General features: G+C 46.5%; 1 pseudogene; it reads left to right on the top strand.

Moving 5' to 3' along the window:
- The first annotated feature begins 218 nt into the window (after positions 1-218).
- On the top strand, positions 219-1,517 carry LOC148329654 (uncharacterized; annotated as a pseudogene).
- Positions 1,518-10,015: the final 8,498 nt, after the last annotated feature.

Below are 10,015 nucleotides of genomic sequence, written 5' to 3'. Positions count from 1 at the left end.
TGATGAGGAGGTGATGGGCAGCTTTGTTAACCAGGAGAGGAACACAGAAGCACAGATGGTGGTTGACTTTGCAAAAAGGATGGAAATGGCGATTGTGAATACTTTCTTCCTGAAGCGGTAGGAGTACACAGGTAGACTACATCTTGTGTAGACGGTGTAATCTGAAGATCAACGACTGCAAAGTAGTGGCAGGTGAGTGTGTGGCCAGACAGCATAGGATGGTAATGTGTAGAATGACTCTGGTGGTGAGAACGACAAAGAGGGTAAAGGTAGAGCAGAGGACGAAATGGTGGAAATTGAAAAGGGAAGAGTGTCGTATGACCTTCAGGAAGGAGTTGAGACGGGCTCTTGATGGTCAGGTAAAGAGGGGCTTCCAGGTGACTGGACAACTACAGCAAATGTGATCAGGGAAACAGGTAGACAAGTCCTTGGGGTGTCATCTGGAAGGGAAGGAGATAAGGAAACTTGGTGGTGGAATGAGGTGGTGCAGAAATTGATCCAGAGAAAGAGGTTAGCTAAGAAGAAGTGGGACAGTGAGAGGACTGAAGAAAGTAGGCAGGAATACAGGGACATGCAGCGGAAGGTGAAAGTAGAAGTGGCAAAGGCCAAACAAGGGCCTTACGATGACTTCTATGCGAGGTTGGACAGTAAGGAGGGAGAGACCGATCTATACAGATTGGCAAGGCAGAGATACAGAGATGGGAAGGACGTACAACCGGTTAGGGTAATAAAGGATGGGGACGGAAGTGTGTTGACAGTTGCCAATATTGTGATTGGAAGATGGAAAGAGTACTTTAAAGAGTTGATGAATGAGGAAAATGAGAGCGAACGAAGAGTAGTAGAGGTGACTGTTGTGGACCAGGAAGTAGCAAAGATCAGTAAGGATGAAGTGAGAAGAGCATTGAAGAGGATGAAAAGCGGAAAGGCACTCGGCCCTGATGATATACCCGTGGAGGTATGGAAGTGTCTAGGTGAGGTAGCAGTAGAATATCTGACTGCATTGTTCAACAGGTTCTTAGACAGTTAGAAGATGCCTGAGGAAAGGAGAAGTGTGCTGGTGCCCATTTTTTAGAACAAGGGCGATGTGCAGAGTTGTGGCAACTACAGAGAAATAAAGACGATGAGCCACACAATGAAGCTGTGGGAAAGAGTGGTGAAAGCTAGACTGATGGCAGAGGTGAACATTTGTGAGCATAGTATGGTTTTATGCCAAGAGTACAACTGATGCAATATTTGCTTTGAGGATGCTGATAGAGAAGTACAGAGAATGTCAAAAGGTGCTGCACTGTGTCTTTGTAGATCTGGAGAAAGCCTATGACAGATTGCCCAGAGAGGAACTGTGGTTCTGTATGAGGAAGTCTGGAGTAGCAGAGAAGTATGTTCAAGTGCTGCAAGACATGTATGAGGACTGTAAGACAGTGGTGAGGTGTGCTGTTCAAGGTGGAGGTGGGACTACATCAGGGATCAGCTTTGAGTCCATTCTTGTTCGCTATGGTAATGGATACGATGGCAAATGAGGTTAGACAGGGATCTCCATGGACCATGATGTTTGCAGATGACATTGTATATGAAGTGAGAGCAGGGAACCGGTGTGGAAATGTGTGGAATGACGATCAGCCGTAGCAAAACGCAGTATCTGTGTGTAAATGAGAGGGACACAAGAGGAATAGTGAGCTTACAGGGAGAAGAGACCAAGAAGATGGAGGAGTTTAAGTATCAAGGGTCAACAGTCCAGAGCAATGGAGAGTGGGGAAAAGAAGTGAAGAAGCGTGTGCAGGCTGGCTGGAACGGGTGAAGAAAAGAGTCAGGTGTGATGTGCGAGAGTTTAAGCTAAAATGAAAGAAAAGATTTATGGAATTGTGGTGAGATCAGCGAGGCTGTCTAGTCTGGAGACAGTGCCACTGAAGAAATGACAGGAGGCAGAGAGGAAGTGGCAGAGATGAAGATGCAAAGGTTCTCTTTGGGAGTGACCAAATGGATAGGATCAGTAATGAGTACATCAGTGGGACAGCAAATATTAAGGCCTTTGGAGATTAAGACAGAGAGGCTAGACTGAAATGGTTTGGACATGTCCAAAGAAGAGATAGTGAGTATCTTGGCAGAAGGATGCTGAGTTTCCAAGTGCCAGGCAAGAGGTCTCGAGGAAGACCAAAGGGGAGGTTTATGGATGTAGTTGAAGAGGACATGAAAGTAGTTGGGGTGAGAGCAGAGGATGCAGAGGACAGGGTTAGATTGAGGCAACTGATTCACTGTGGCAACCCCTGAAGGGAAAAGCCTAAAGGAAAAGAAGGATATACACACACATTATCTCGGTGAAATTGATTTATATTTACTAAATATCTGGATGATATGGAGTTAGAGTTTACGAATCAATCAGGTTAAATTAATTTATATATACTGATTATCTTGAAAAAAATTGATACTATTTATCGAATATCTGGAATATATTGATGGAGATCCATTAATGAATTAGGTGATACTATTCATCTCCACCTGTCTCCACCTGGTACAGCGGCTGCACTGAGGCGGACAGAGTGAGGCTCCAGAGGACAGTCAAAACAGCGCAAAGGATTATTGGCTGCCCTCTCCCCTCACTGTCGGACATCTACACAAGTCCGGTGCCTCAGAAGGGCTCTCAACATCATCAAAGACAATACCCACCCATACTCACACCTGTTCGACCTGATGACCTCTGGCAGGCGCTACAGGTGCATCAAATCAAGGACCAATAGACTGAGAAATAGTTTCTTTCCAAGAGCCATCTCCATTCTCAACTCTCTCACACACACACGACCACCCCTACCTTGCAGAACAGCAAAGTGATGTGTTTTTAGATATCCTATTCAATATTATTTTCCATTGCACTAACTATTCTCTTATTTATCTCATTTATATATTTATCTGAATTAATGTTGTATTGCACGGGAGAGGGGAGCTCTCTAATCTCGTTGCACACTTGAGTACAATGACAATAAAGGGATTTCTGATTCTGATTCTGATGTTGAGCTGCACAATGAACAACTGGTTCGCACATCTGCCTCACAGTTCAAGGGTTCAGGAAGCGATCCCGGGCTCCGGCCTTCCCGTGTGGAGTTTGCATTTTCTTCGCATGCCTGCGTGGGTTTTCTCCAGATACTCCGGTTTCCTCCGCATTCCAAAACCGTGCTTGGTAGTTTCATTGAACACTCTAAATTGTTGTTCCTTCGTGTGATTGTGAACGCGGTTGGTTGTTTGTTTTATATATATATATATATATATATATACAATATATATATATATATATACAATATATATATATATATACAATATATATATATATATATATACAATATATATATATATACAATATATATATATATATATACAATATATATATATATATATATATATATATATATATAGGCGGCACGGTGGCTGACTGGTTAGCACGATGGCCTCACAGTGAGAGCGGGGTCGGTCGTGGGTTCAATCCCAGCTCCGGCCATATATAAACCGGAGTACCCAGAGGAAACCCACGCAGGCACGGGGAGAGCATGCAAACTCCAACCCGTTGATCGAACCCACGCCCGCTGCTGTGTGTGTGTGTGAATCATCTCAGGCGCCTGAGGATATCCTTCAGAAGCGCTAGACTGCCTCGAGGTAGACGGACGAGCTCGTCCATTGATTGGCCTTGCTGCAGTTGGTAGCGGTTGATCTGTAAGGCGGGACACCTCAGCCAGAGGTGCTCCGCGGTCTCCTCCTCCTCGTTGCATAGTCTGCAGTTTGGGTCCTCCGTCTTGTTCGTTAGATGTTGCCACCTTCGGAGGGATGGATGGTGGCCGCTTCGAAACCGCACAAGGTCCGTGACGTCGGCTTTTGATAACTCGGCCTCCTTTTGTTCGTCCGGAGCTTTTTTGTAGACTTCCTTTATCCGTGGGTGCATTCCCTTCGTATGAGGGCACGGCGTGTTGCAATGTCTGCTGTAGTTGGGGGTTGTGGCAGGGATGAGCCGAGTTTTGCTTGGGCATTGGCTAACTCGTTGCCAGGCAGGTTGCAATGGCCGGGGACCCATATCACCAGGAGGCCTTTGTCTTTTGAGATGGACGCGGCTTTTTGCTGGAGTGTGATGATTTCTGGGTCTGTGGGGAAGGGGTTGTCGATGGCTGTGACGAGTGACTTGCAGTCGCAGATAATTGTTGCGGACGACCAAGAGGTGGTTGTTAACCAGCGCAGAGCTTCAGTTAGGGCGGCTCTCTCCGATTGGAAGGAACTGCTATGACATCCCGTGGGGGCATGCCATTCGTGTACAACTCTATCTTTGGCCATGACGACAAGTCCAGCACCGCCATTCGTGGTGCCCTCGTGGGTTGAACCGTCCGTGTATAGTTGAAAGTCGGGTGTGGGGAGTGCGGCAATGGTATCTGTAGCGGCTTGTAATTGTTGCTCGGGGGCATCGTCTTGAATGCAGGAGTAAAAATGGTGTCTATTGAGGGTGGGAGCTCCCATGGGGGGTGGTAGTGCCGTTTGTCGGGGGGTATTTGGGGGTTAATGCCGAGACGGGTGAGGGTGGGCAGGTTCAGGTGACGCCAATCAGTCTTTTTGAGTCGATGGTGGGTGGGTAGATGAAGGAGCTGGTTGCGGGCATCTGTCGCTGGGAGGTGCGCCCAGTCGTCCGCTTTAATAAGGGAGGAGGCTTGAAGCCTCGATGCAATTGTGGGAAGGTTTGCATCAGCCAGGATGGCTTCGACAGGGGTTGTTCTGACCTGGTGCGTTATCGCTCTGGCTGCCTCAAGCTGTACTCTTTCGAGCTTTCCGATATTGGTGGCTGACAGCCAAGGGTACCAGGCGGGGGCCGCATACTCAGCAAGGCTGCGTTGCATGGCGATGTATTGTGGCACAATACGCGGACAACTGGAACCTACAAGTGGTGTGCCATGTCAAATCACCTCTCATGGGGTGGTTATGCAAATCCAGATCTGCAACATCCGGACTGCTTCGAGGAAGATGGCCGACTGTTTTTTCGATCGACGGAGCTGCTCGTCCCGCACTGCATCTCCGTAGTCTCCTCCTAGTAGCGGGCGACATCGAGGCGAATCCCGGCCCATCCTGCCCAGGGTGTGCCAAAACGATTCGCTGTGACATCAGTCCGATCGACTGTTCGGGCTGTCGGCGTCCCTTCCACAAGAAATGCACTGGCCTGACTCGAGAACAGCAGAAGAGTCCACAAGGCTTCCTGTGCCGATTTTGTCGTGGGGGTTGATGCCGAACCACGACGTCAGCCTACAGCCGCCCAGACCTACCGATGTTTTGTATGTAACACAAAGATCCGCAACGGATCCTCTCCCCTCACATGTCAAACCTGCAGTAATGTTGCTCACCGTACCTGCACGGGCATCTCGAGATACAACCCCTCCCCCAACTGGCAGTGCTCGGCGTGCACCAACCCTAGCCCCATTACAACACACATTGACTCCAACCCCGTGTGGATGAACCCAGACCCACCAGGGACCACTGCCATACCCACCACTCACCCATCCACGTCCTACACAACTCTTACACCCCCTGTAAATACATCCCCAACCAAAGCCCCCTACCACCACGCACCTACCACAGCGCCACCTCCCATGTACATACAACCAACACCAACCAAGGCGCCAACAACCCCCCACAAAGTGCCAATGTCAGGAACAACCACATACCACAAGCCACTTCAGGTCTCTGTCCCCCCACAAATACAACATGCCCCACATGCTCAAAACCCCCCTCACCTGCAAAACATGTTATCGCGCCTTCCACGTCAAATGCGCCCCAGAGACCAGATCTGCGCTAGAAAAATTGCGGAAAAACCGGGACTGGAGATGTCCAACCTGCAAGACTGCCCCAGTCACACCTCCGAACCCGAACGAACAGCCTCCCCCTACACGTACGTCAGCACCTAAAAATACCCTACAACGCCTAAGACTTCTTCAATGGAATGCAGACTCCATCGCCACGAAGGCCACAGAGCTGGAAGATCTAATGCACGCCTATAAGATAGATGTGGCCGTAATCCAAGAAACTAAACCTGGCCTTGAAGATGAGACACCATATGTACAAGGGTATGACGCAATCCGCCAAGACAGACAAGGTAGCGGCACGATCCACCACAGAGGTGGTGGCCTAATGACCTTCATCCGTAAGGGTATTCCATACTCCACGCTCAATACAAACAACCCTACATCACTTGAGCGCCAAACGGTCATACTCCATATTGCGCGCAGACGGCAACTCCATGTTTCAAACGTCTACCTGCCACCACAATCCTCTGACTATGCCCAACCCGATACGACCTGGAAGGCGCACCTCCCGTCCAATAGGGGCATCATCTGCGGGGACCTTAACGCCCACCATCACAACTGGGACAATTTCGCCCAAGATGATTCCCGTGGTGCCGTGGTCAAAGAATGGCTAGAAGATGCCTCCAAAATCACCCTCAATGACGGATCACCGACAAGAGCGGCGACGTCAGGGAAAGTCCCGGGCGTGAGCACACCGGATCTAACCATCACTGACGAGGACCTGGCCCACCAGTTTTCATGGGAAACCTTGGTGGCTCTTGGGTCAGACCACCTCCCGATCCTGGTGCAGTGGAACGAGAGCATCAATATCGAAAGACCCTGCCGGCGAGTGCGTCGTAACTACAGAAAAGCTGATTGGCAAAAGTTCCACCGCTGTCTCGATGAAGGCGTCTCTAACCTCCAAAATGAGACGTCCCCCTCCGGCAAACTGAAAGCCCTCTGTACTCTCCTCAAAGAAGCAGAGGGCAAAGCAGTACCTATCAAAGCCGTCCGAACCCGGGAGACACCCTGGATGACCACCGAAATCCAGGAAATGCGGAAAAAACGCAATAGGCTGCGTCGTGACATGCGGAACAACCGGAAAGAGTTTGTTGAGGTCTGTCGCGAAATAAACCGACTGACAGTAGAAGCCAAGCGCAATGCCTGGCGGAAACATCTCCACAAAATCACGGAGACGAAAGACGCAAGGCGAGCATGGTCGGTGGTGAAATCTCTGTCTAGCAAAGGGCAACAGAATACCAGCAAAACCCTCGTCTATAATGGTGCCACCTACGCAAGCGACAGAGCGAAGGCCTCGGCATTTGTTCAAGAATATGCCGAAATAAGTGGACGAAAAACCGACAAACCTATGCGTAGAGCTGCCAGAGAGCTGCACTCAACCGTCAGTAGTAGACGGATCACACCTCGACAACAAATTGAGGACCCCTTCCGAATAGAAGAATTGAGAAAGGCGGTGAAGCAGCTTAAGCCACACAAAGCAGCCGGCCCAGATGGCATCTTTCCCGACCTACTTAAACACCTCACCCCCAGCGCACAAACCGAACTGCTGAGCGTCATGAATTACAGCTGGCTGTCTGGTTGGGTTCCACAGGAATGGCGTGTCGCTACAATAATCCCGTTCCTGAAGAAGGACAAGGATCCAGCGTGCGTGGGAAGCTACCGTCCAATAGCCCTGACCTCGACAATTGGCAAGCTCCTAGAGCGTATGATTACAAACCGACTATCCTGGTGGCTCGAAGGACACACCATCCTCAGCCCATGGCAGGCCGGTTTCAGAAAGGGTCGCAGTACCACCGATCAATGCCTCCGACTATCCCAATTCATCTCGGATGGGTTCCAGTCGTCGCAGCGCAAACGCACCGTCGTCACATTCTTCGACTTCAGCCGGGCTTATGATCGAGTATGACGGATAGGTCTGCTGACATCTATGAACAGAATCGGGGTCCCACTACGCTTTGTCGAATGGTTGGCATCGTGGCCCGCTGCTGTCTCTCACTGTGAGGCCATCGTGCTAACCAGTCGTCCACCGTGACGCCCTGTTGATTACATATACAACATATATTCTTTTTAAATCATCAAACTTTTTTCTTGCCCAACTCCTAATTGCCACTTGATGAATTGTTTAAAGGCTACCCTTAAACCTAACTCTTATGTTTAACCAATACTGAACACAACAACTCCAATTCGGTCTATAGGTGAATTGTGGGAACACCAAAGGACCCCAATAGTACACCAGCAATCCACAGTGGCACAATCCCATTATCGTGCGTGCTATTGGCCTTTTCACAGGCCTTTCAACTGACAGTCAGGCCATGCTGCCACTCGGGGGAATAGAGCGGCTGCTTGATTTTCTGAGGTGCCCATCTCACATGAGCTCCCACCTTTCCTTACCTCTCAGTGCCCATGGCTACTGTCCCAGAAGCCCCTCCGCCTTCCCCCAAATTCTCACCACTCTCCTTTCCTCAATTTCCCTTGCTCCTCCTCTGTATTCCTTGCCCAATCTTGCCTCAACACACCACAGTCCTGACTCTTTATTTTGGGCGACCTTATTAAGCAGTCCTCTCAGTAACACTATCGTAAAGATGCCAGTTCATCTGCTTGGCTCACTGTATTCTCTACACCTCTCTAAAACCCTTTGTGATTACTGTACCCGTGCGTCTCATCAAAACCGGAATTTACATCTACATCTTCTTTTATGCTGTTTTTTGATGTTTTACAAACATGTTGCTGACTTGAAAGTGTCACCATTTTGCTCAAATGATCACGTATATTCCGATATAATTTTGGACATCTACAATTCAGATTAGAAGGAAGCCTGTTAGAGTTTAGGAAGTCATCAATACTTTCCACCAAGTGGTAAATTGTTGTCTCATGCCAACAAAGGTCTCTGGTAAGACAAGACTTTAATTAGTTTTTTGGGTTTCTTTTTTTTCCTGTTGATTGTAAAATATGTACTGACAAGTGTTAGTTTCTCTGTGGTTATAAAAGAGAGACATTTTAGCTTAGGGTGATTTAGCAGTTGAAATTTATTATCGACTGAAGTAGCAAAAACACTGGAAAAAATGTTTCAGAGGGCTGAAGCAAAGGCTTCATTCTACTGTATTTTATGTAATAGGTAAATATGTGTAGTTAATCAAAACAACACACATATAAAGAATGTATGAGAAGATGAGTTGTAATACAAACAATAAAAAATATTTTAACATCATAATCGAACAAAGGCAAAAGTATTTCACCAAACAATGCCAGCAATGGCCAAGCATCAGCCAGTTTAACTGAGAAAAAAAATAAATAATTTTTAAAACATACGTGGAGGAGGGGGCTGAAAGGTTTGTTCTTTTTTTTTATGTTGTTGTCATTGTTGTTTTCTTTTAAATATCTAATATATTGTTTTGCTGATATTGCTACAACAACAGGTAAATGGAAATATTCACATTAGTTTACAGAGACTAAGGATGCTTTAATATATTAATATTCATGTAAAACCATGTATAGGACATATACGTATACATACATATGTATGTATGTGGAGAAAGAAATGGGGTATAGAAATTATAGGGTATGATTAATAGAGTAGGCGGTAAGGGTAAGTATTTTACTTCTTATTCATATTGTCTGCCTATTCCTTTTTGAGGATGTTAATTATGTTGGATGCATTGTTTTCTTCTTTAATTTAATTTTTTAATAATTGCTATCAATTGTTATTATTATCATTATTAATAGTAATAATTTATTCATTTAGTCTCATTTTTTAAATAAAGCAATCAATTTAGAGTGTATATATATATATATATATATATATATATATATATATATATATAATATAAATATAAAAATTAAAAGATAGGCTTTCGATCCATTTTCTACAGTTTTTGCTGGGCAGGGTCACAGTTGAGCTGAAGCCTGTCCCAGCTGACTTTCTCCAAGCAGTGAGGTGACTGTCAGTCAATTACATTTCACTTTTTAGTTTGGCCTTTGTGATCTCATTTTGTTCCGTTAAGTTTTTGTCCAAATTTAACTGCTTGGTAATTAAAAGCAATCAAAAATATGAGATTAGGTTTGACCTTAGCACTTGTATAACAAATTCCATGATGCAAACGCTTGGTTAGTTTGCCTCCGGTCAGGACATGTAATGGCGAAAACTGAAATGTATAGAACAATTGCTCTTTCAAAAGGTCAGGGACGGGAATTGGAAAAGT

This window comes from Idiotropiscis lumnitzeri, chromosome 10 (genome assembly GCF_059441095.1).
Source record: "Idiotropiscis lumnitzeri isolate Australia: NSW breed Sydney's pygmy pipehorse chromosome 10, RoL_Ilum_1.0, whole genome shotgun sequence".
In the NCBI taxonomy this organism is placed as follows: domain Eukaryota; kingdom Metazoa; phylum Chordata; class Actinopteri; order Syngnathiformes; family Syngnathidae; genus Idiotropiscis; species Idiotropiscis lumnitzeri.
This window is presented reverse-complemented; position numbering and strand designations above follow the sequence as displayed.